Source organism: Oncorhynchus nerka, linkage group LG12 (assembly GCF_034236695.1).
Source record: "Oncorhynchus nerka isolate Pitt River linkage group LG12, Oner_Uvic_2.0, whole genome shotgun sequence".
In the NCBI taxonomy this organism is placed as follows: Eukaryota; Metazoa; Chordata; class Actinopteri; order Salmoniformes; family Salmonidae; genus Oncorhynchus; species Oncorhynchus nerka.
In genome coordinates, this window is record NC_088407.1 from 75,169,893 (window position 1) to 75,196,953 (window position 27,061).

Genomic DNA, 27,061 nt, shown 5'->3' on the forward strand with positions numbered 1-27,061 from the left:
GAGCTCCCCCTAAATATAATCAAAGGGAGAAAAGGCTTTCACTGAATCACTTTTAAATATGATGCGAGTACAATTCTGAATTGCAGAGGGCACTAACCTGATGTTAAATCCTGATGACAAGTCCTACTTCACTCCACTTGGGGGATGATCTTGAAGAGATATTCAAACTGAAATACAAAACACATAAATAATATATCAGAGGTGAAGCCATGCTATGAGCATCACTTAGATTTGTAGGATTATTGGTAACTTCAGACATGTATTTTGTTTGTTCAGCTTCATTTGGATGTCCTCTGACTCAACACTCTCCACCAAGGACGCCCCAATTACATAGGTAGACAAGAACTGCACACAGATGGGGGACCTTTAAGGCCGGCAGTCTTACCCAATGGTGTACATAAACTTTGAGACGCGTTGAAGCCACCGGTCGGCCATATTGGCACTCTCCAGTAGGAGCAGTCCTTCATAGGTCCTTCATAGGAATGAACAGTATTTCAATGAAATGTTTCAAGGAACAAATTACATGTATTCACGTATTTTTGTTGTTGTGGGGACAGTAAAAAAGGATTCATTAAAGAAACTGTTTTAGATATTTATTTCACATTATATAGTTTAAAAGTACACATTAAGTAGTCTTCAATATAATAAATGTGGCAAAAACAAATGTAGACAAATTCTATAGCTTACAAAATATAATACAACGGTGGGGGAGTGCCCCATCGGTCATCTAGTCTATATATAAATGGTTGGTCTTACCCCGTTGTAGCTAACTGTTATTATCATCATCCTTAGCTACCTAGGTGTATTAAACAGCCACACAGCCTATTTCTCCTGGGTTTGAAAAGCGCACAGCAAAGAGTAAGCTAACATTAGTTCGCCGGCAATGAATAAAATAACATTTCTCTGTTTAGCTCGGAGGTGTACAGTTAACCGTTAATCATGACCAAGACATTTTTACCGCAAACAAACACAGACAAATTATGATTTTGCCTCCACAGCAAAGTTGTCAAACTGTGCCAGTTCAAATGAGTGTGTTCCTATGGCAACCCAGCCACTCTTTGGTCCCAATACCACAGTATTCTTCCATAGATGATATCCATTCAGCAACCTTGTGGCACATTCCCCCTGAAAATAGACAGGTTTCTATTAGTTAATAACACAGATAAATATACAGTATACGGCTATTTGTGTAAAGGAAAAGGCAGGGAGAGGAAACTAACCACCAAATACTTCAATTTTTTAAGTTGTCTGGTAGAGACAGACAATTTCACTCTACCAAGATCTTGAAGTCATTTATATGAAAAGAAGAGCTGACAGAGATGCATTTTCATGACAATTATCAGGTTTCCATGGAACTAGTTTTCCTACTGTTTCAGAGATTGTAGTTGTGAACATACCTCGACTGTGAGGGATAGCGTGTGCCAGCCGTACGCTCTCGTTCCAGAATGACCCTCCGCAAGCACAGTCTCTCCAACTGTGAAACAAATAAGACTTGGTAAACAATAGGCATTAATATATCAATGGCTTGTGCACTACACAACAACACATTAACTGATAAGAAGGAATTTGTTAAACAATTAAAAGGGGTAATCTGCAGTTCAAACACTAAACAAGTTAAGGGCTGGAGAAATGTAACCACTCAGACTCATAGACAGAGCTATGGATTCAAGGACTGTTATCCATGATATCATAATTATAGATTTAACCATGTTTTGAGTCTATACAGTTTTTGTTTATGATTACATTGTTCACAAACATTGGCGTCCCGGCAAAATAAATAGTGGGGGTACGCCGTACTGGTAAAACATGATCCTATAACAATAATGAAAAGAAAATGTCGAAACTGTAGGCTATTACAGCATTATTTATCATTACCTCATGTCTGAGGCATGAAACATCAAATCAAATGTTATTTGTCACATACACATGGTTAGCAGATGTTAATGTGAGTGTAGCGAAATGCTTGTGCTTCTAGTTCCGACAATGCAGTAATAACCAACGAGTAATCTAACCTAACAATTTCACAACAACTACCTTATACACTGCTAGCTAGCCAGCTAGCCCCCGAAAAGCAGCACTGTAGAAACTTCACACTCAACGGAACGACTTGATTAGGGTAGTGTCAACAACGCAGCTAGCCTACCTCAGCAGTACTGTATCATTTTAATCATTTTAGTCAATTAGATTCTTGCTACGTAAGCTTAACTTTCTGAACATTCGAGACGTGTAGTCCACTTGTCATTCCAATCTCCTCTGCATTAGCGTAGCCTCTTCTCTAGCCTGTCAACTATGTGTCTGTCTATCCCTGTTCTCTCCTCTCTGCACAGACCATACAAACGCTCCACACCGCATGGCCGCGGCCACCCTAATCTGGTGGTCCCAGCGCGCACGACCCACGTGGAGTTCCAGGTCTCCGGTAGCCTCTGGAACTGCCGATCTGCGGCCAACAAGGCAGAGTTCATCTCAGCCTATGCATCCCTCCAGTCCCTCGACTTCTTGGCTCTGACGGAAACATGGATCACCACAGACAACACCGCTACTCCTACTGCTCTCTCTTCGTCCGCCCACGTGCTCTCGCACACCCGAGAGCTTCTGGTCAGCGGGGTGGTGGCACCGGGATCCTCATCTCTCCCAAGTGGTCATTCTCTCTTTCTCCCCTTACCCATCTGTCTATCGCCTCCTTTGAATTCCATGCTGTCACAGTTACCAGCCCTTTCAAGCTTAACATCCTTATCATTTATCGCCCTCCAGGTTCCCTCGGAGAGGTCATCAATGAGCTTGATGCCTTGATAAGCTCCTTTCCTGAGGACGGCTCACCTCTCACAGTTCTGGGCGACTTTAACCTCCCCACGTCTACCTTTGACTCATTCCTCTCTGCCTCCTTCTTTCCACTCCTCTCCTCTTTTGACCTCACCCTCTCACCTTCCCCCTACTCACAAGGCAGGCAATACGCTCAACCTCATCTTTACTAGATGCTGTTCCTCCACTAACCTCATTGCAACTCCCCTCCAAGTCTCCGACCACTACCTTGTATCCTTTTCCCTCTCGCTCTCATCCAACACTTCCCACACTGCCCCTACTCGGATGGTATCGCGCCGTCCCAACCTTCGCTCTCTCTCCCCCGCTACTCTCTCCTCTTCCATCCTATCATCTCTTCCCTCTGCTCAAACCTTCTCCAACCTATCTCCTGATTCTGCCTCCTCAACCCTCCTCTCCTCCCTTTCTGCATCCTTTGACTCTCTATGTCCCCTATCCTCCAGGCCGGCTCGGTCCTCCCCTCCCGCTCCGTGGCTCGACGACTCATTGCGAGCTCACAGAACAGGGCTCCGGGCAGCCGAGCGGAAATGGAGGAAAACTCGCCTCCCTGCGGACCTGGCATCCTTTCACTCCCTCCTCTCTACATTTTCCTCCTCTGTCTCTGCTGCTAAAGCCACTTTCTACCACTCTAAATTCCAAGCATCTGCCTCTAACCCTAGGAAGCTCTTTGCCACCTTCTCCTCCCTCTTGAATCCTCCTCCCCCTCCCCCCCTCCTCCCTCTCTGCAGATGACTTCGTCAACCATTTTGAAAAGAAGGTCGACGACATCCGATCCTCATTTGCTAAGTCAAACGACACCGCTGGTTCTGCTCACACTGCCCTACCCTGTGCTCTGACCTCTTTCTCCCCTCTCTCTCCAGATGAAATCTCGCGTCTTGTGACGGCCGGCCGCCCAACAACCTGCCCGCTTGACCCTATCCCCTCCTCTCTTCTCCAGACCATCTCCGGTGACCTTCTCCCTTACCTCACCTCGCTCATCAACTCATCCCTGACCGCTGGCTACGTCCCTCCCGTCTTCAAGAGAGAGAGTTGCACCCCTTCTGAAAAAACCTACACTCGATCCCTCCGATGTCAACAACTACAGACCAGTATCCCTTCTTTCTTTTCTCTCCAAAACTCTTGAACGTGCCGTCCTTGGCCAGCTCTCCCGCTATCTCTCTCAGAATGACCTTCTTGATCCAAATCAGTCAGGTTTCAAGACTAGTCATTCAACTGAGACTGCTCTTCTCTGTATCACGGAGGCGCTCCGCACTGCTAAAGCTAACTCTCTCTCCTCTGCTCTCATCCTTCTAGACCTATCGGCTGCCTTCGATACTGTGAACCATCAGATCCTCCTCTCCACCCTCTCCGAGTTGCGCATCTCCGGCGCGGCCCACGCTTGGATTGCGTCCTACCTGACAGGTCGCTCCTACCAGGTGGCGTGGCGAGAATCCGTCTCCTCACCACGTGCTCTCACCACTGGTGTCCCCCAGGGCTCTGTTCTAGGCCCTCTCCTATTCTCGCTATACACCAAGTCACTTGGCTCTGTCATAACCTCACATGGTCTCTCCTATCATTGCTATGCAGACGACACACAATTAATCTTCTCCTTTCCCCCTTCTGACGACCAGGTGGCGAATCGCATCTCTGCATGTCTGGCAGACATATCAGTGTGGATGACGGACCATCACCTCAAGCTGAACCTCGGCAAGACGGAGCTGCTCTTCCTCCCGGGAAGGACTGCCCGTTCCATGATCTCGCCATCACGGTTGACAACTCCATTGTGTCCTCGTCCCAGAGCGCTAAGAACCTTGGTGTGATCCTGGACAACACCCTGTCGTTCTCAAATAACATCAAGGCGGTGGCCCGTTCCTGTAGGTTCATGCTCTACAACATCCGCAGAGTACGACCCTGCCTCACACAGGAAGCGGCGCAGGTCCTAATCCAGGCACTTGTCATCTCCCGTCTGGATTACTGCAACTCGCTGTTGGCTGGGCTCCCTGCCTGTGCCATTAAACCCCTACAACTCATCCAGAACGCCGCAGCCCGTCTGGTGTTCAACCTTCCCAAGTTCTCTCACATCACCCCGCTCCTCCGCTCTCTCCACTGGCTTCCAGTTGAAGCTCGCATCCGCTACAAGACCATGGTGCTTGCCTACGGAGCTGTGAGGGGAACGGCACCTCAGTACCTCCAGGCTCTGATCAGGCCCTACACCCAAACAAGGGCACTGCGTTCATCCACCTCTGGCCTGCTCGCCTCCCTACCACTGAGGAAGTACAGTTCCCGCTCAGCCCAGTCAAAACTGTTCGCTGCTCTGGCCCCCCAATGGTGGAACAAACTCCCTCACGACGCCAGGACAGCGGAGTCAATCACCACCTTCCGGAGACACCTGAAACCCCACCTCTTTAAGGAATACCTAGGATAGGATAAAGTAATCCTTCTCACCCCCCCCTCCCCCCTTAAAAGACCTAGATGCACTATTGTAAAGTGGCTGTTCCACTGGATGTCATAAGGTGAAAGCACCAATTTGTAAGTCGCTCTGGATAAGAGCGTCTGCTAAATGACTTAAATGTAAATGTTATACACACAAGTGTAAAGGGATGAAGAATATATACATAAAAATATATGAATGAGTGATGGTAAAGAACGGCATAGGCAACATGCAGTAGATGGTATCGAGTACAGTATATACATATGAGATGAGTAATGTAGGGTATGTAAACAAAGTGGCATAGTTTAAAGTGGCTAGTGATACATTTTTACATACATTTTTACATGATTAAAGTGGCTGCAGTTGAGTCAGTATGTTGGCAGCAGCCACTCAATGTTAGTGGTGGCTGTTTAACAGTCTGATGGCCTTGAGATAGAAGCTGTTTTTCAGTCTCTCGTTCCCTGCTTTGATGCACCTGTACTGACCTCGCCTTGTGGATGATAGCGGAGTGAACACGGCAGTGGCTCGGGTGGTTGTTGTCCTTGATGATCTTTATGGCCTTCCTGTGACATCGGGTGGTGTAGGTGTCCTGAAGGGCAGGTAGTTTGCCCCCGGTGATGCGTTGTGCAGATCTCACTGCCCTCTGGAGAGCCTTACGGTTGTGGGCGGAGCAGTTGCCGTACCAGGCGGTGATACAGCCCGACAAGATGCTCTCGATTGTGCATCTGTAAAAGTTTGCGAGTGCTTTTGGTGACAAGCCGAATTCCTTCAGCCTCCTGAGGTTGAAGAGGCGCTGCTGCGCCTTCTTCACCACACTGTCTGTGTGGATGGACCAATTCAGTTTGTCCATGATGTGTACGCAGAGGAACTTAAAACTTACTACCCTCTCCACTACTGTCCCATCGATGTGGATAGGGGGGTGCTCCCTCTGCTGTTTCCTGAAGTCGACAATCATCTCCTTTGTTTTGTTTTGTTGACGTTGAGTGAGAGGTTATTTTCCTGACACCACACTCCGAGGGCCCTCACCTCCTCCCTGTAGGCCATCTCGTTGTTGTTGGTAATCAAGCCTAGCACTGTAGTGTCGTCTGAAAACTTGATGATTGAGTTGGAGGCGTGCATGGCCACGCAGTCGTAGGTGAACAGGGAGTACAGGAAAGGGCTCAGAATGCACCCTTGTGGGGCCCCAGTGTTGAGGATCAGCGGGGTGGAGATGTTGTTACCTACCCTCACCACCTGGGGGCGGCCCATCAGGAAGTCCAGTACCCAGTTGCACAGGGCGGGGTCAAGACCCAGGGTCTCGAGCTTGATGACGAGTTTGGAGAGTACTATGGTGTTAAATGCTGAGCTGTAGTCAATGAACAGCATTCTCACATAGGTATTCCTCTTGTCCAGATGGATTAGGGCAGTGTGATTGCGATTGCGTCGTCTGTGGACCTATTGGGGCGGTAAGCAAATTGGAGTGGGTCTAGGGTGTCAGGTAGGGTGGAGGTGATATGGTCCATGACTAGTCTCAAAGCACTTCATGATGACGGAAGTGAATGCTTAGGGGCGGTAGTAGTTTAGCTCAGTTACCTTAGCTTTCTTGGGAACAGGAACAATGGTGGCCCTCTTGAAGCATGTGGGAACAGCAGACTGGGATAAGAATTGATTGAATATGTTCGTAAACACACCAGCCAGATGGTCTGCGCATGCACTGAGGACGCGGCTGGGGATGCCGTCTGGGCCTGCAGCCTTGCGAGGGTTAACACGTTTAAATGTTTTACCCAAGTCGTCTGCAGTGAAGGAGAGTCCCCAAGTTTTGGTAGCGGGCGTATCAGTGGCACTGTATTGTCCTCAAAGCGAGCAAAGAAGATGTTTAGTCTGTCTGTGAGCAAGACATCCTGGTCCGCGACGGGACTGGTTTTCTTTTTGTAATCTGTGATTGACTGTAGACCCTGCCACATACCTCGTGTCTGAGGCATTGAATTGCGACTCTACTTTGTCTCTATACTGACGCTTAGCTTGTTTGATTGCTTTGCGGAGGGAATAGCTTCACTGTTTGTATTCGTTCATGTCTCCGGTCACCTTGCCCTGGTTAAAAGCAGTGGTTCGCACTTTCAGTTTTGCGCGAATGCTGCCATGAATCCACAGTTTCTGGTTTGGGAATGTTTTAATAGTTGCTGTGGGTACGACATCGCCGATGTACTTGCTAATAAACTCGCTCACCGAATCAGCGTATTCATCAATGTTGTTGTTTGACGCAATGGGTGTATATCCCAATCCACGTGATCGAAGCAATTTTGAAGCGTGGAATCAGATTGGTCAGAAAAGCGTTGAAAAGACCCGAGCGCGGGGGCTTCTTGTTTTAGTCCCTGTCTATAGGCAGGGAGCAACAAAATGGAGTCGTGGTCAGCTTTTCCGAAAGGAGGGCGGGGTCAAATAGAGTCAAATAAAGTTTGTTCAGGGCCATCGATGTCTCTGCTTGAGGGGGAATATATGTGGCTGTGAAATCGAATTCTGTTGGTAGATAATGCGGTCGACATTTGATTGTGAGGAATTCTAAGTCAGGTGAACAGAAGGACTTGAGTTCCTGTATGTTATTATGATCACACCACATCTCGTTAATCATAAGGCATACCCCCCACCTCTTTTCTTACCAGAAGGATGCTTGTTTCTGTCAGCCCGATGTGTGAAGAAACCAGCTGGCTGTACCGACTCCGATAGAGTGTCTCGAGTGGGCCATGTTTCCATAAAGTATAGAACGTTACAGTCTCTTATGTCTCTCTGGAATGCTACCCTTGTTCGGATTTCATCAACCTTGTTGTCAAGAGACTGGACATTGGTGAGTAGTATGCTCGGGAGCGGTGCGCAATGTGCCCATCTCCGGAGCCTGACCAGAAGACCGCTTCGTCTGCCCCTTTTACGGCATCGTTGTTTTGGTTCGCCGGCTGGGATCCGATCCACTGTCCTGGGTGGTGGGCAAAACAGAGGAACCGCTTCGGGAAAGTCGTATTCTTGATCGTAATGGTAAGTTGACATTGCTCTTATCTCCGGTAGTTCCTCCCGATTATATGTAATGAAACCTAAGATTACCTGTGGTACCAATGTAAGAAATAACACGTAAAAAAACAACACGGCATAGTTTCCTAGGAACGAGAAGCGAGGCGGCCATCTCTTTTGAGTGAATCAACTTGAAAGCGGGTGGTATAGACTATGTTCCAAAATGCCATGTGGTTCTAGGAAAACACTGACATTTTGCCAAGGCAGAGATGAGTGGCCGAAAACCGAGACTCGCATGGACAGCAGTGGAGCCATTAATTCTGTCACCAAATAGCGTGACACTGAGTGTTTAGTGGAGCCATTCATTCTGTCACGAAATAGCATGACACTTTGGTGTTTAGTGGAGCCATTCATTCTGTCACTAAATAGCATGACACTGTGGTGTTTAGTGGAGCCATTCATTCTGTCACTAAATAGCATGACACTGTGGTGTTTAGTGGAGCCATTCATTCTGTCACTAAATAGCATGACACTGGTGTTTAGTGGAGCCATTATTTCTGTCACTAAATAGCATGACACTGTGGTGTTTAGTGCAACAGAAGAAGTCTCTTTCCATTCACTGTTGCCAGAGATAAGTTGCCAGTCGCTACACGTGCGCAGGAAACCTACTAAAGGAGCCCTTTGAAGTGATTGTTGTGTTCATGCCACAATAAAATGTCATATATAGGCCTACAGAAGCTATTGAATGAATAGGGATTCTAAAGATAAATCTATGATCAGCAGTTTGACCAAGACGCACCTCCAACAACACATAACACCTCACATTATTCTGCCCCAAAACAATGAGAACTTCTCTCACTCAGTGGCATGAGGGCTACTTAAGTGAGCGCTGATGCTGCCTCATGATAAGATGTGCCAAAAATATTTATCTTATCCATGTCCAGCGCGCCTCTGCAGGGTGCTGTGGGAGAGATGTAGCACTGCAGGGCTCCATCAAATCAATTTAACATAAATTAGGCCTGTGTAGCCTACAGTAGAAAGAGTAGCCTGTGGAGTTGCCTTTTCTGTAGCCCCAGACTGGAGACCAAATGTATTACAATGTCATGAAACAGACACTTTAAAATCCTTAACTTATTAATGAGGAGAGAGTGAGTGCAGGAGAGAAAAACGGCAAGCGGGCAGGCATCAGCTTTAGAGTGGCATAGTCAAACAGACAGACAGGAAATGGTGCTGAAAGTAATTCATTTCAACAATTGTCTTCATTTTAATTTGATTTCATTTAAATACCTCAAAGTCTGGGAACGGCTTGGTGTGTATCAGTAAAACCAGGGCTTAAATTAATTGGGAGTATGCCATACTGTTAGTTTAAGTAAAATGCAAAAAGGATACACATTAGCTTTATATTTTGAACTAAATAAAAGCCTCCAGATAATACAAAGTGTTCTATAACAATGTTTAACTCTGTGGTGCCTTACGCTACAAACAAGCTTTAAAATGCCCACAAAAGACATGACTGATGCATATGGGATATATCGATTAGTCTCTATGACATTCTGAAGCTGAGCTGCGGAATGTATAGCTATTCTGTCCCAGGCAGCATTTAGGGAAACACTTCTGTTGTTGGGCTAAGCGACGGACAAGTAGTAAGCAGTTGAAGTTTCCATTTTTCTGTGTTGGTCGAGCCGCCTGTGTGGTTGGACAGGTAACTTTTTAAAGTGCCTGGTTAGATTCATACTCTAATATTAAATTATTTGCAAACAGAAACCGTTTCTTTGTAAACAAGACACTCTGGTTTGACATTGGACAAATATGGTAAGAATGCATATTTCTCTATCCATTCTTCCCTGAAACTTCTATTTTCATGATCCACCTTTCTTTTGAGACTTTCAGAGCTACATTTTCTGTTGAATGCAAGCTGTTTTCCCCCAATCAACGCACAAAGAAACATAAAAAAAAACAAATTTAAGAGGGATCTTGGTGATTTTATCACAGTACTCAGATTGAAAATATTAGGATATATTATTGACATTGAACTGATTTATATATCCTACTAATCAGATATGTTAAATTGGGTTTAATTTGTAGTATAGGTCTATGAATTGGGCTGCCATTATGTTCTGTTCTGCCGACTATTAGCTGAGAAAAAAATGGTCCCAAGTCCAAACCTATTGCCGACCCCTCCTGAATTCTATTCTAGTTTAGAGGGGATAGGTTGGGGGTGGTAATGTTTTGTCTAGCCTAGGGCGGCAGAACGTACAGGGCGGCAGAATGTAAAGGGCCACTCATAAATGTTTTGGGTGCACGAGCGTGCACACACAGGAGGTCCCGTACCAGGAAGAACTTAAATATACTTTCACCCCTGTATAAGAGTGTCTGCTAAATGACTAAAATGTCAAATCTCTTTCAATGGATAATCAACATTGAGATGCCTTTTAAGTCCTAGACTAGGCTTAACCTGTGTCTGGAAAAATGTCCATCCATTTACATTTATTTTGAGTAAAATACCGACCAAGGTCATTGGTGACTTTGTAGGAGCCATCTGCAAACACCCAGAAGAAGACTCCTTTAGCGCTGCGGACCGACCCGCCTCCTTTGTCCACTCTGGCTGCGAGGAACACTCCTCCAGTCTTCACCGTCTCCATGAAGACATCACAGCTCACTGTCAGCTTCTGCCTGGAAAACATACAGTATACACCATAACAATTCTACACCGTAAAATGCACTCTTTCTTGACCCGTTTTCCTGTCCAGTAATTACACGCACCAGTTTCATAAGACATTTGTAGCACATCAAGGCAGATAAAAGCTCTTTCTAATTAATGTTATTATCATGACTTGAGCAGGAGTCGAAGAAGTTTCCCCTTGGTACAGATCTAGGATCAGCTTCCCCTGCCCCAATCATAACCTTAAGCATTAGTGAGGGAAATACAAAACTAACCCTAGATCAACAACTAGGGGGAACTTCACCCTATACCTCGCCCCCCACTTCCCCTGCCCTGATTCCTTACCATTTACAGTCTCCGATGACGCTAATGGTCTGTTCGGAATCTGCTGCCCAGGTAACAGGCATCAGTGTGACCACCTGGCGCAGGGTGAAGACATGAGGACCAGGGTCCGTCAGGTTTATGTAATACTCAAACACCCCCGTCTGGTCAGCAAAGTCTGGGGCCTCAGAGAAGGAAGGGATCGCTGCAGAGAGAGAGAAGCAGAGAGAGAGCAAGCACAAAAGAGAACAGCATTAATTTAATAATTTACTTTTTTAATATGTTTTATGATCATTTGCGGGTTGTTTTTGGTAGATAGTGACATTTCTCCTTTTAAAATGTACTTACCAACATCATCCTTGTATACTTTGGGGAATGTGTCAGAGGGGGGTGGATCATGGTACGTCCCTTTCTGCCCAGTGGTTATGGTGGTTAAAGTGTAAACCTCATCTACATCCAGGCTCAAGGTGAACAAACCATCGGAAATCTAGCAAGGAAAGTGTAAGGGAGCCAGCATGAAACTCATGGCAAAAAAAACTGCCCACACTAAAACATATCCAACGTAACCGCTCATAAAAGTTAGTTTGGAGATGTGAAATGTCACAGGAGGAGAAATATCATACTGTGCAAGACTCAAAACACGATCCAAAGACAAGATGACACTCTGTCTAACACTTTCAGAAGCTTGGGCACACACCTCTTGTATAAAAAAAAATATATACAGTTGAAGTCGGAAGTTTACATACACCTTAGCCAAGTACATTTAAACTCAGTTTTTACAAATTCCCTGTCTTAGGTCAGTTAGGATCACCACTTTATTTTAAGAATGTGAAACGTCAGAATAATAGTAGAGAGAATAATTTATTTCAGCCTTTATTTCTTTCATCACATTCCCAGTAGCTCAGAAGTTTACATACACTCAAATAGTATCTGGTAGCACTGCCATTAAATTGTATAACTTGGGTCATATCTTTTGGGGTAGCCTTCCACAAGCTTCTCACAATAAGTTGGGTGAATTCTGGCCCATTCCTCCTGACAGAGATGGTGTAACTGAGTCAGGTTTGTAGGTCTCCTTGCTCGCATACGCTTTTTCAGTTCTGCCCACAAATTTTCTATAGAATTGAGGTCAGGGCTTTGCGATGTCCATTCCAATACCTTGACTTTGTTGTCCTTAACCTCTTCAACCTATGGGGGCGCTGTGTCATTATTGGATAAAAAGATATTTAAGCGCAATATTTTGTCACGAAAAGATGCTCGACTATGCATGGAATTGACAGCCTTGGAAAGACAAAACTCTGACGTCTCCAAAACTGCAAAGATATTATCTGTGAGTGCCCCAGAACTAATGCAACAGGCAAAACCAAGATGAAGTTTCATACAGGAAATGGCCCAGATTCTGAGGGCAGATTTCTTCAGAAGAGAAAGTAAAAATCCATCGTGGCAGTTATCGTCGATATATATGTGAAAAACACCTTGAGGGCTGATTCTAAACATCGGTTTGCCATGTTTCTGTTGATATTATGGAGTTAATTTGGAAAAAAGTTCGCGTTTTAATGACTTATTTTTTATTTTTTTCCTTACCCAAACGTGATGAACAAAACGGAGCGATTAGTCGACACAAATAATATTTTTTGTAAAAACGGAACATTTGCTATCTAACAGAGTCTCCTCATTGAAAACATCTGAAGTTCTTCAAAGGTAAATGATTCTATTTGAATGCTTTTATGGTTTTTGTGGAAAATGTTGCATGCTGAAATAGAGGAAATAGAGGCTAGGCTAATACTAATACTGTTACACAAATGCTTGTTTAGCTATGGTTCAAAAGCATATTTTGAAAATCTGAGATGACAGTGTTGTTAACAAAAGGCTAAGCTTGAGAGCAAATAGATTAATTTCATTTCATTTGCGATTTTCATGAATAGTTAACGTTGTGTTATGCTAATGAGCTTGCGGATAGATTTACACAATCCTGGATACAGGTTTTTTTTCATAGCTAAACGTGACGCAGAAAACGGAGCGATTTGTCCTAAACAAATAATCTTTCAGGAAAAACTGAACATTTGCTATCTGAGAGTCTCCTCATTGAAAACATCCGAAGTTCTTCAAAGGTAAATGATTTTATTTGAATGCTTTTATGGTTTTTGTGAAAATGTTGCCTGCTGAATGCTAATGCTAAATGCTATGCTAGATGCTATGTTAGCTATCAATACTGTTACACAAATGCTTGTTTTGCAATGGTTGAGAAGCATATTTTGAAAATCTGAGATGACAGTGTTGTTAACAAAAGGCTAAGCTTGAGAGCAAATAGATTAATTTCATTTCATTTGAGATTTTCATGAATAGTTAACGTTGCGTTATGGTAATGAGCTTGAGGCTGTAGTCACGATACCGGATCCGGGATGGCTCGACGCAAGAAGTTAAGCCATTTTGCCACAACTTTGGAAGAATGCCTTGGGTTATTGTTCATTTCGAAGACCCATTTGTGACCAAGCTTCAACTTCCTGACTGATGTCTTGAGATGTTGCTTCAATATATCCACATACTTTTCCTCCCTAATGAGCCATCTATTTTGAAGTGCACCAGTCCCTCCTGCTGCAAAGAACCCCCACAACATGATGCTGCCACCCCCGTGCTTCGGCTTGCAAGCATCCCCCTTTTCCTCCAAACATAACGATGGTCATTATGGCCAAACAGTTCTATTTTTGCTTCATCAGACCAGAGGACATTTCTCCAAAAGTAAGCTCTTTGTCCCCATGAGCAGTTGCAAACCATAGTCTGTCTTTTTTTATGGCAGTTTTGAAGCAGTGACTTCTTCCTTGCTGAGCGGCCTTTCAAGTTATGTCGATATAGGACCCGTTTTACTGTGGATATAGATACTTTTGTACCTGTTTCCTCCAGCATCTTCACAAGGTCCTTTGCTGTTGTTCTGGGATTGATTTGCACTTTTCGCACCAAAGTACGTTCATCTCTAGGAGACAGAACACGTCTCCTTTCTGAGCGGTATGACTGCTGCGTGGTCCCATGGCGTTTATACTTCCGTACTATTGTTTGTACAGATTAATGTGGTACCTTCAGGTGTTTGGAAATTGCTCCCAAGGATGAACCAGACTTGCGGAAGTCTACAATTCTTTTTCTAAGGTCTTGGCTGATTTCTTTTGATTTTCCCATGATGTCAAGCAAAGAGGCACTGAGTTTGAAGGTAGGCCTTGAAATACATCAACAGGTACACCTCCAATTGATATAAATTAGCCTACCAGAATCTTCTAAAGCCATGACATCATTTTCTGGATTTTTTCAGTGTACGTAAACTTCTGACCCACTGGAATGGTGATACAGTGAGTTATAAGTGAAATAATGTCTGTATACAATTGTTGGAAAAATGTATTGTCCTGCACAAAGTAGATGTCCTAACTGACTTGTTAAAACCTCTTCAACCTATGGGGGCGCTATGTCATTATTGGATAAAAAAAACGTTCCCGTTTTAAGCGCAATATTTTGTCACGAAAAGATGCTCGACTATGCATATAATTGGCAGCTTTGGAAAGAAAACACTCTGACGTTTTCAAAACTGCAAAGATATTATCTGTGAGTGCCCCAGAAATTATGCTACAGGCGAAACCAAGATGTAACCTCAAACAGGAAATGACCTGAATTTCTGAAGCTCTGTTTTACTATCGTCTCCTTATATGGCTGTGAATGTGCTGTGAACGAGCTTATGCTCTCTGCCGTTCGTCCAAGATGTCTGCAGCATTGTGACGTATTTGTAGGCATATCATTGGAAGATTGGCCATAAGAGACTACATTTGCCAGGGTCCCGTCCGGGGTCCTTTGTCTAAATTGGTGCGTAATTCTCAGTGGCAATCATTTTACCATGCGATACATTCAGAGAAGCACACTTCCAGGAACGATACATCATTGAAGAGATATGTAGAAAAACACCTTGAGGATTGATTCTAAACAACGTTTGCCATGTTTCAGTCGATATTATGTAGTTATTATGGAAAAAGTTCTGCGTTTTTATAACTGAATTTTCGTTTTTTTTTGGTAGCCAAACATGACGCAGAAAACGGACCGATTTCTCCTGCACAAATAATCTTTCAGGAAAACTGAACATTTGCTATCTAACTGAGAGTCCCCTCATTGAAAACATCCGAAGTTCTTCAAAGGTAAATGATTTATTGAATGTTTTTGCTGGTTTTTGTGAAAATGTTGCCTGGTGATGCTAACGCTAAATGCTAATGCTAAATGCTAACGCTAAATGCTAAATGCTAGTTTTGCTATGGTAGAGAAGCATATTTTTGAAAATCTGAGATGACAGTGTTGTTAACAAAAGGCTAAGCATGAGAGCTAGCATATTGATTTAATTTCATTTGCGATTTTCATGAATAGTTAACGTTGCGTTATGGTAATGGGCTTGAGGCTGTAGTCATGATCCCGGATCCGGGTTGGCTCGACGCAAGAAGTTAACAAGGAACTTGTGGAGTGGTTGAAAAACGAGTTTTAATGACACCATCTTAAGTTTACGTAACTTTCCGACTACAACTGTATATACGTACATAAAAAGATCACAGTTGTCAGAGGAGTAAGTTTACCTTTAAGGGGCTCAGTTTCTTGAAGAAGAATGGCTTTTTAGTCTTGAAGTCAAACCTCGACTGCCATACCTGTAATTCCCTGATCGAGGCCAATGAAAGAGACGTTTACTAAGACAAAGTAGCCTTTTAATCATTAACAGGCATGCGATAACTGTAACAATACTCACAAAAGATCCATTGAGTTGGAATGTTACATTCTGGGGTGTGACATTGAAGGGCAGCAGTGGAGGCCTTATGCACACAGAATGATCATGAGTCTGAAAGATAGAGAACAAAAATATCACATTTCACAGTCACATTGTGTCACAGACAATTTAATCTACAAACAAACTATGGTCACAACACAGTCCTTGCATCAACAGACAGCGGAAGCGAGCTGATAACTCACCGGACTTCCTTCTACTAGCTAAAGCTTAGATCGGAGGCTCCTGGGAAAGCACAGCTTAGTATGATAGAGAGAGCCTGAGGAAATTGTTGACTTTCTCCAAAACCAGCCTTAAAAGTTAAGCTTCAGAGATCTAACAAGAGCTTTACTTGAATGGACTATTCAAATTAGGAAATGGTTCAAAGCACAGTGTACAATCAACAAAATAATGAAGCCTTCTACTAACATTAGATAGCATTACTCAGAATAAATATTCAGTTTAACAGACATAATATACAGGAAGATAAATACCAACCATGGTTTCTATGACGACGGTGAGGTTTCCCTTGCTGTCAGTCAGTGTGACATAGCTTCCCCCGTTTGCCAGATGCCCAACGGTCTGTAGGTAGGTCCATCCAGGCTGGCTAAACTGGGTGGTGTGTGCTAGGAGACAATATTGTCAAATGTAAATCAAATATTCAAATTATTTTATCTACATTAGCAGTTGTCACTTGCTTCAAGACGAAATGTGAGATGCTGAGAGCTGCTTTTGGGGAAGCTTCATATAACAGCGAATCTGTAAGAAGGTCATCAAACATCATTGTGCTAATCTGTACCTACTTTGCAAGTGTTAACAAGTGTAACTCATAACAAAATATATGAAAAACAACAATTTGAGGGTGAGCCATCCATTCCTTTAAGTGCAGAGGGTTACCAGTTGTCCAGATGGGTGATTCCACCACATAGTTCACAGTCCAGGGCTCCTCTGCTGTCATCAAGCCATCTCGCCCAAAGGGAAGATCCTCATAGTAACTGGCTACCAGGTTCCAGGATATGGTGCTGAACAAACATATATTTCATTTTGGAAATGTTTGTTCAAATCAACACAGGTTTTTATTTGAGCTGTTCTTAAATATGAGGCACACAAACACTGAGTGTACAAAACATTAAGAACACTGTCCTAATATTGAGTTGCTTCACCTTTTGCTCTCAGAATAGCCTCAATTAGTCGGGGCATGGACTCTACAAGGTGTCGAACATTTTCCACAGGGATTCTGGCCCATGTTTTCCACACTTGTATCAAGTAGGCTAGATGTCGTTTGGGTGGTGGACCATTCTTGATACGCACAGGCAACTGTTAAGCGTGAAAAACCCAACAATGTAGCTGTGCTTGACACACTCTAACCTGTGCGCCTGGCACCTACTGCCATAACCCATTCAAAGGCACTTAAATATTTTATCACCCTCTGAATAGCACACATACACAATCCATGCCTCAATTGTCTTGAGACTTAAAAATCTTTCTTCACATTTCACAGTCACATTGTGTCACAGACAATTTAATCTACAAACAAATATGGTCCACAACACAGTCCTTGCATAACCTGTCTCCTCTCCTTCATCTACACTGATTGAAGTGGATTTAACAGGTGACATCAACTAGGGATCATAGCCTTCACTTGGATTTACCTGGTCAGTCTATGTCATGTCCCTAATGTACACTCAGTGTAGGCTTCTTCATCAAGGTTCAGAAGAGGGTGAGGAAAGAGGGCAACATAAAGGAGAGTGCTCAGAACGTGATCCGGATCCTTAGCTTTGATAAAGAGATTAAGAAAGATTTCTGTAAGGCTGGGGGCGAAAACTCCGTATTCTCAGCCAGGGCCTTAATTGACAACTATTCAGTCTAACAACAAAAGTAAACTATTTCAATCACAGACGGAGTACCAAAATAAAAAATTACACATTTCAGCATCTCTGTGACAATTGACAATAAATTATCTAAGCAGGCTCAACTTGTCTAACTGCTAAGTTCACTTGCCCATGGTCAATAGGGCAACCCTTAATGTCAAGAACGACCTTCTCACTGTTGCCGTACTTAGGCTAATTTTGTGTACAGATAAATAAATAAAACCTACGCAGTCATGAGTCCGTTGACATAGTTCTGGGTGACAATGCGGGCCCAGCAGCCTCCCCCCAACCTCGTCATTGAAAGTGCTATAGTCTTCAGACGACCACAGCTTCTTCTGTGTCTTCCGGGCGTCCATCACTGAGGTGGTGCCTGGGTAGTGGGCCCTGTCAGGCCACACACATGGAATGGTATGAAGGTGATGAACATACACACGCGCGCATACAAACACATGTTCACACACATACGTATACAGACATACAGTACCAGTCAAAAGGTTGGACACACCTACTCATTCAAAAGTTCTTTATATTTACTACTTTCTACATTGTAGAATAATAAGGAAGACATCAAAACTATGAAACAACACATACATCATGAAAAACAAAATAAGCACTGTGAATGCAGAATGTAGTCCTGAGGAATACTTCCTGAAAGGATGGAAGAAATGCTTCATGCAGTATATGGAAGAGGTGGTCTCTTCAAGAGATGACGCAGCATAATTCACAGAAACACTCTCCTACCCTATCACATCAACTGCTTCGGCCAGCTCTCGATCGACAAGCACTGAGTAGGTTATAGGCTGCCATAGGTTATCACTGGCTATGATTCTGACCTTCTCCAAACCCCCCTTATCCAGAGTGTGCCGCAGCAGCTACCCAGTGACAGAGAGAGAAAGGTGAGTGAGAAGGTGATGAGGTATTGAAGAACCATTCAGGACCATGGACTACATTATTGTATTCACCTTTTACTTTAACATATGCCAGTGCCATGCAATAGATGCATCTTAGATACTAGAGGGGACACATTCTCTATTAGTAGATAATCAACTCCTGGTAAATGCAATGTCTTGGGACTTCCATGAATATATGCACTAAATAAGATTATCCAGATGAATTATGAGGAATGTATTTGAATTTGTACTGGTGCACTGAAATGCACTTAAAACAAAGTTTGGATTACCAGGAGTTGACTGTAATTGCGTTAGGCATCTACATCTCCTGACTGCTCAGGCATCTGAAGTAAAAACAGCCACCAACATTCAGCTTATTGGCTAGTCTGAACACAACAGAGCAATCACAGTTATGAAACGGGATGGCATCATGCAGACTTCCTTATCGCTTGCCTGACAAGTGTTCTAGAAGGGTGGAGTGGAATAACTAACTGGTGACAAAAGCGAACTGAAAGACCGTTCAGTTCCTCAATCACCTTAACTGGCATCTGGGTTTAATGATGCAATGTTATTTAACACTTTACTTTGGTGAAAATGCATCTGAGAGTATGATTGTTTGGTATGGAGCAGTGCATTTATAGACCTACAGAACACTATTGCCTACACCACATCTACAGAGAGAAATACCTGTGAAATGACTTAGCTTCACGTGAGAAATACCATGCCGTGGAAGAAACCGAGTGAGACGGAGTGAGTAGGAATAGCAGGGGCTGTTTTGTGTCACTTCAGAGCAAGTTGTGGTCCAAGTTCTCCTCTACTTAACCTACCACCTCGACAGCATTGTTGAGGTACGGGTCTACAACCATAGCAGTGGAAATGTCCCAGTCACGTCAGCTGCGATGATACCCACACCGGTTAAGCCAACGTGTCTCAGAGCACCTTGGTCACAAATTAAATGCTCTCAGATGCAAACAGCTGATCTATCTTGATAGGATTTTGATGTATTTATGAACAATTGTATACCTCTGCATCTCTCTCTGCCAATTGCATATAGACCTAAATTAACAAAATGGCTGCAATAGTAAAACCAAATGTTAGTGGCTATTGTTTTCTTCTAAGACAGTTCACATTGTGTAAAATGCTAATGGCTGCTAAAATAGGGAGAGAAAACCTTACAAATACAAACCTTGATGTACTTGCTGTCAAAGTTCTTTTCATTCCAGATCTATATAGTTAGAAAACATCAACAGCATATGTTTAAACAGGTGGGTAGATTGAAGGAACACATACAGTATGTAGATCGTGTTTGTATCCAATTAGCTGAAGTTAAGATAACTAACTTAGGAGTCACTGGCTTACTGGTGCTCTTCCATGCCGTCCCTAGGAGGGGTGCGTCACTTGAGTGGGTTGAGTCACTGACGTGATCTTCCTGTCTGGGTTGGCGCCCCCCCTCCCCTTGGGTTGTGCCGTGGCGGAGATCTTTGTGGGATATACTCGGCCTTGTCTCAGGATGGTAAATTGATGGTTGAAGATATCCTTCTAGTGGTGTGGGGGCTGTGCTTTGGCAAAGTGGTTAGGGTTATATCCTGCCTGATTGGCCCTGTCCGGGGGTATGATGGGGCCACAGTGTCTCCTGACCCCTCCTGTCTCAACCTCCAGTATATATGCTGCAGTAGTTTATGTGTCGGGGGGCTTGGGTCCGTCTGTTATATCTGGAGTACTTCTCCTGTCTTATCCGGTGTCCTGTGTGTGAGCCCTAGGACCATGCCTCAGGACTACCTGGCATGACTCCTCCTTGCTGTCCCCAGGCCACCTGGCCGTGCTGCTGCTCCAGTTTCAACTGTTCTGTCTGCGGCTATGGAACCCTGACCTGTTCACCGGATGTGCTACCTGTCCCAGACCTGTGGTTTTCAACTCTCTAGAGACAGCAGGAACGGTAAAGATACTCTTAATGATCGGCTATGAAAAGCCAACTGACATTTACTCCTGAGGTGCTGACCTGTTGTACCCTCGACAACTACTGTGATTATTATTATTTGGCCATGCTGGTCATTTATGAACATTTGAACATCTTGGTCATGTTCTGTTATAATCTCCACCCGGCATAGCCAGAAGAGGACTTGCCACCCCTCATAGCCTGGTTCCTTTCTAGGTTTCTTCCTAGGTTTTGGCCTTTCTAGGGAGTTTTTCCTAGCCACCATGCTTCTACACCTGCATTACTTGCTGTTTGGGGTTTTAGGCTGGGTTTCTGTACAGCACTTTGAGATATCAGCTGATGTAAGAAGGGCGATATAAATACATTTGATTTGATAAGGCCTGCTTTTTTTTACCCTTATTTTACCAGGTGAGGCCTGCTTTTCTTTTGAAGTCAGAAAGAGTCTATCAGCTACATTTATGCCTAGACTATGGTGATATTTTATATATGAATGCTTCCACTCAGTATGTGAGATCAATTGACACCCTTTACCATGGAGCATTAAGATTTATTTTAAACTGAAAAACTCTTAAGCAACACTGGACATTGTAAACCAGGGTTGGCTGCATTGGTGTAAAGTACTTAAGTAAAACTATTTTAAAGTACTACTTATGTAGATTTTTGGGGTATATTTTTCACAACTTTTACTTCACTATATTCCTAAAGAAAAGTATGTCCTTTTTACATTTTCCCTGACACCCAAAAGTACTCGTTACATTTTGACAGGAAAATGGTCCAATTCACACACTTATCAAGAGAACATCCCTGGTCATCTCTGCCTCTGATCTGGCAGACTCACTAAACACAAATGCTTAGTTGGAAATTATGTCTGAGTGTTGGAGTGTGCGTCTGCTATCCGTCAATAACAAAAAGACAAGAAAATTGTGCCGTCTGGTTTGCTTAATATAAGGAACTTGAAATTATTTATACTTTTACTTTTAATTCCATTTACTTTTGATAATTAAGTATATTTAAAAACAAATACTTTTTTACTTTTACTCAAATAGTATTTTACTTGCTGACTTTCACATTTTATATCAAGGTATCTTAACTTTTACTCAAGTATGACAATTTAGTACTTTTTCCACCACTGGTTGGCTGGCCCTCTCTAGTCACTCGTATGCTCAGCCACTGGTATACTGTTATTTACAAAGCCATTTTGGGTTTACTGCCATTTTATTTGGGCATTTTTATTCTTCAAAAACGTGGTGGGTACACTCTTCTTTCTCAGGACTTTATCCTGCTAACTGTTAGAAATGACTGAACTCAATTTGGTAAAAGGGGTCTAATGAAAATCCGTACAAAATAGTTTTAAAACTGGAAGAACTTGTTGGTGTTTTTAAATAATTGCTGACAGATTTTGAGGCTGATTCCTTGACCTGTCAATGTTTTTAAATGTGCTGTTCTATGATTTCGTTATACTCCTGTGATTTTTACTAGATTACTTGTAGTTTTTCATGTTGTCTGTAATTGTGTAATGAATTGGTGCTGCCCATCTTGGACAGGACACCCTTGAGAAAGAGATTTAAAATCTCAATGAGCCCTTCCTGGTTAAATAAATTACAATATTCTCAATATACAACCCACAAAAACAAATAGAATACACACCCCAACATAATCAATATCCAGGTCATGGTACTGCTTGGCTCCTAAGATCCAGGACACCACATAGGATGCAGTTATATCAGGTAAGTCATATGGCCAGTTCTTCCCTTGCCCAACCCAACCTGGGAAGGCCCACGGCAAGCCTACAGGTACAAGAGGTAACATTAACAGAGGCCATTGTTAGAGAAAGACCACAGCTGACGCTTATCTAACAGCCTATGCAAAATTTGACACACTAGCTACAAGTCTTATCTGTGAAATCATACCAAATATATCCAGCGCTTGGCTTGGGCAGGAGCACACCAGAACAGAGTGAGTTAATCCACCTCCCCTAGCTCAAAAGTATTGCAGAGTTCCCGCACATAAATATAAACGGTACTGGCACCTATTTCAGTCCAAGTTAAGCACTGGATATATCCAACTGCTTGTCTTCTGATTTGAAAGGCAAACATATCTATAATGAACCAAAAAATAAACACCACAAACCCCAACCAGAAGTCATGGATTACAGGCAACATCCACACTGAGCTAAAGGATAGAGCTGCTGCTATCAAGGAGTGGGACTCGGAAGCATATAAGAAATCCCACAATGCCCTCCGACAAACCATTTAACAGGCAAAGCGTCAATATAGGACTAAAATAGAATCGTACTACACCGGCTCCGACACTTGTCGGATGTGGCAGGGCTTGCAAACTATTACAGACTACAAAGGGATGCACAGCCGAGAGTTGCCCAGTGACACAAGCCTACCAGACGAGCCAAATAACTTCTAAGCTCGCTTCAAGGCAAGTAACACTGAAACATGAATGAGAGCGTCAGCTGTTCTGGACGACTGTGTGATCATGCTCTCCGCAGACACTGTGACTAAGACCTTTAAACAGGTCAACATTCACTAGGCCAGACGGATTACCAGGTGTACTCTGAGCATGCGCTGAACAGCTGGCAAGTGTCTTCACTGACATTTTCAACCTCTCCCTGTCAGACTCTGTAATACCAACATTCAAGCTGACCACCATAGTCCCTGTGCCCAAGAACACCAAGGTAATCTGCCTAAATGACTACCGACCCATAGCACTCAGGTCTGCAACCATGACGTGCTTTGAAAGGCTGGTCATGGCTCACATCAACACCATTATCCCAGAAACTCTAGACCCACTCCAATTTGCATACCGCCTCAACAGATCCACAAATTATGCAACCTCCATTGCACTCCACACTGCCCTTTCACACAAAATGAACACATATGTGAGAATGTTATTAATTGACTACAGCTTAGTGTTCAACACCACAGTGCCTTCAAAGCTCATCACTAAGCTAAGGACCCTGGGACAAAACACCTCCCTCTGCAACTGGATCCTGGAATTCCTGACAGGCTGCCCCCAGGTGGTAAGGGTAGGTAACAACACATCCGCCACACTGATCCTCAACACAGGGGCCCCTCAGGGGTGCGTGCTCAGTCCCCTCCGGTACTCCCTGTTCACTCATGACTGCACGGCCAGGCACGACTCAAACACCATTATTAAGTTTGCTGATGACACAATGACGAGACAGCCTATAGGGAGGTCAGAGACCTGACCGTGTGGCGCAATGACAACAACCCCTCCCTCAATGTGATGAAAACAAAGGAGATGATTGTGGACTACAGGAAAAGGAGGACAGATCACACCCCCATTCTCATTGACGCAGCTGTAGTGGAGCAGGTTGAGAGCTTCAAGTTCCTTGGCATCCACATCACCAACAAACTAACATGGTCCAAGCACACCAAGACAGTCGTGAAGAAGGCACGTCAAAACCTATTCCCCCTCAGGAGACTGAAAAGATTTGGCATGGATCTTCAGATCCTCAAAAGGTTCTACAGCTGCACCATCGAGAGCATCCTGATGGGTTGCATCACCGCCTGGTATGGCAACTGCTTGGCCTCCAACCGCAAGACACTACAGAGGGTAGTGCTTAGGGCCCAGTACATCACCGGGGCCAAGCTTCCTGCCATCCAGGACCTCTATACCAGGCGGTGTCAGAGGAAGGCCCTAAAATTGTTAAAGACCCCAGCCAACCTAGTCATGGACTGTTCTCTCTGCTACCGCACGGGCAAGCGGTACCAGAGCGCCAAGTCTAGGTCCAAGAGGCTTCTAAACAGCTTCTACCCCCAAGCCCTAAGACTCCTGAACATCTAATCAAATGGCTACCCAGATTACTTGCATTGCTCCACTTCTATGCTGCTGCTACTCTCTGTTATTATCTATGCAGTCACTTTAATAACTTTTCCTACATGTACATATTACCTCAATTACCTCGACACCAGAGCCCCCACATATTGACTCTGTATCGGTACCCCCTGTATATAGCCTCGCTATTGTTATATTACTGCTGCTCTTAAATGATTTGTTACTTTTATTTCGGCATTTTCTTAGAACTGCCTTGTTGGTTAAGGGCTTGTAAGTAAGCATTTCACTGTGAGGTCTACATCTGTTGTATTCGGCGCATGTGACAAGTACAATTTGATCCCATTTTTCATGAGGTGAAATAATTTCTGGGATCTTTTTTCCATAAGTACAAAACACTTATTTCTCTCAAATTTTGTGGACACATTTGATAACATCCCTGTTAGTGAGCAAAGGCAAGATCATGATCATTGCACAAAAAAAGGCCACTCTAAAATGTGCAGTTGTCACACAACACAATGCCCCATATGTCTCACGTTGAGAGAAAGTGCAATTGGCATGCTGACTGCAGGAATGTCCAACAGAGTTGTTGCCAGAGAATTGAATGAACCTTTCTTTACCATAAGCCACCTCCACTGTCATTTTAGAGAATTTGGCAAGACATCCAATTGGCCTCACAGCTGCAAACCACAAGTAACCACGCCAGCCCAGGACTTTCACATCCGGCTTCTTCTGTGGGATTGTCTGAGGAGGGGTGCTGAGGAGTATTTCTGTCTGTAATAAAGTATTTTTGTGGAGAAAAACAAATTCTGATTGGCTGGGCCTGGCTCCGAAGTGGGTGGCATATGCCCTCCCAGGCCCACTCATGGCTGCACCCCTGCCCAGTCATGTGAAATCCATAGATTAGGGCCAGATGTATTTATTTAAATTGACTGATTTCCTTCTATGAACTGTAACTCTTTGAAATGGTTGCATTTATATTTTTGTTCAGTAAAGTGTAGTATGTTATCCTAATCATAATAAGGCAGAAAGGCTCTAATGGTCATCCAGCCTCACCTATGAGAGTGATGTTGGGATTCCTCTTCTTGGCTTCTCTCATCAGCCACCACTCATACCCTCTGAAGTAGTGCTCATCGTTCTCATAGTGCATATGTGAGGGTTCTGTTCCATCTAGGGGGGAAAAACTGAATTGAAATGTACTGCATTGTAGAATGCTAAATCCTACATGCTAGGTAATGTAACTCAAATAAATGTTTGATAAACACAAAGTATACCTCCCTACGGGCCCTGGCAAAAGTAGTGCACTATAAAGGGGAAAAGGGTGCTACTTATGAACCTAACATAGGAAGTGCAGGAGGCATTTTCCCATGTTTACCTGTGGTCTGGGCATCACCTCCAATCTCCACTTTCAGGATGTGTAGAGAAACCCCAAAGTTTGGCTGCAGACAGCAAATAAAAGTGACATACTGTTATGGATCTCACACTAAGATACGATTAATGAACGGCGACCCATTAAATGAGATAAGAGGTATTCAGTCATGACATAAGAATGTTTACATTTGTAGCTAATTTACTTTGAAAAGGTAGTCCATTATCTGGCTGCGGTAGGGTTCAGCATAATTTACAAGCAGGCGAGATGTTTGCACATTCTTCCATTGCAAAACTACCATTCCAGTGTTTTACTTGCTATATTGTATTTACTTTGCCACCATGGCCTTTTTTGCCTTTACCTCCCTTCTCTCCTCATTTGCTCACGTTGTATACAGACTTGTTTATACTGTATTATTGACTGTATGTTTGTTTTACTCCATGTGTAACTCTGTGTCGTTGTATCTGTCGAACTGCTTTGCTTTATCTTGGCCAGGTCGCAATTGTAAATGAGAACTTGTTCTCAACTTGCCTACCTGGTTAAATAAAGGTGAAATAAAAAAATAAAAATAAAATGTTGCCTAAAACTAAGAGGGAAACGTGTCAGAAAGTGACAAAGATTAAATTGTAAATGTACTCTTTTGTTGCATTGATCTTTCTCGTACAGTCGAACCAGGAAGAAGCCTAGTTTTAGCAGCTAGCATTAGCTACTTACCCCTCCACCGCTCAAACCTCCAATGGTGTCAAACTCCCTCCCTAATCCGATTTTATCATCCAAAACGTAGATCTCAGGAGTGCAGAGATCAAAACACAAACAAACACACGATAGAAAAATATAATTTATAAATCATACTCAATGTTTACAAAAGTCTGTCTGACTACTATGAGCGATGAAAACGCAAGAGTTTTCATATAACCACGCCCCAATGTAGATCATGTGACAACAAGGTGTATGATATCGAACTTGTTTTCTTACAATGAGACTAGGTAAAGGGAGGGCTTTATTCCAATCAAATCTAAAATCTCTGATGAAGTGTTTTGTCCAAATAATGGTCCAAAAATGTATGCACTTTTTTTGCCTCCAGCCGCCATCAGCTGACGCCAATGACATACACTAGGTCAACATGGAAACAGGGAGATTTCATTGGTTCCGTGGTGGAAAAAGTACTAAATTGCCATACTTGAGTAAAAGTAAATATACCTTAAAGGGTAGGTAGCATAAACTT

The 27,061-nt window shown here is 43.5% G+C and overlaps 1 pseudogene; it reads right to left on the reverse strand.

The window, feature by feature from the left end:
* Positions 1-578: 578 nt before the first annotated feature.
* Positions 579-26,686, reverse strand: LOC115138722 (galactocerebrosidase-like; annotated as a pseudogene).
* Between the last annotated feature and the right edge of the window lie 375 nt (positions 26,687-27,061).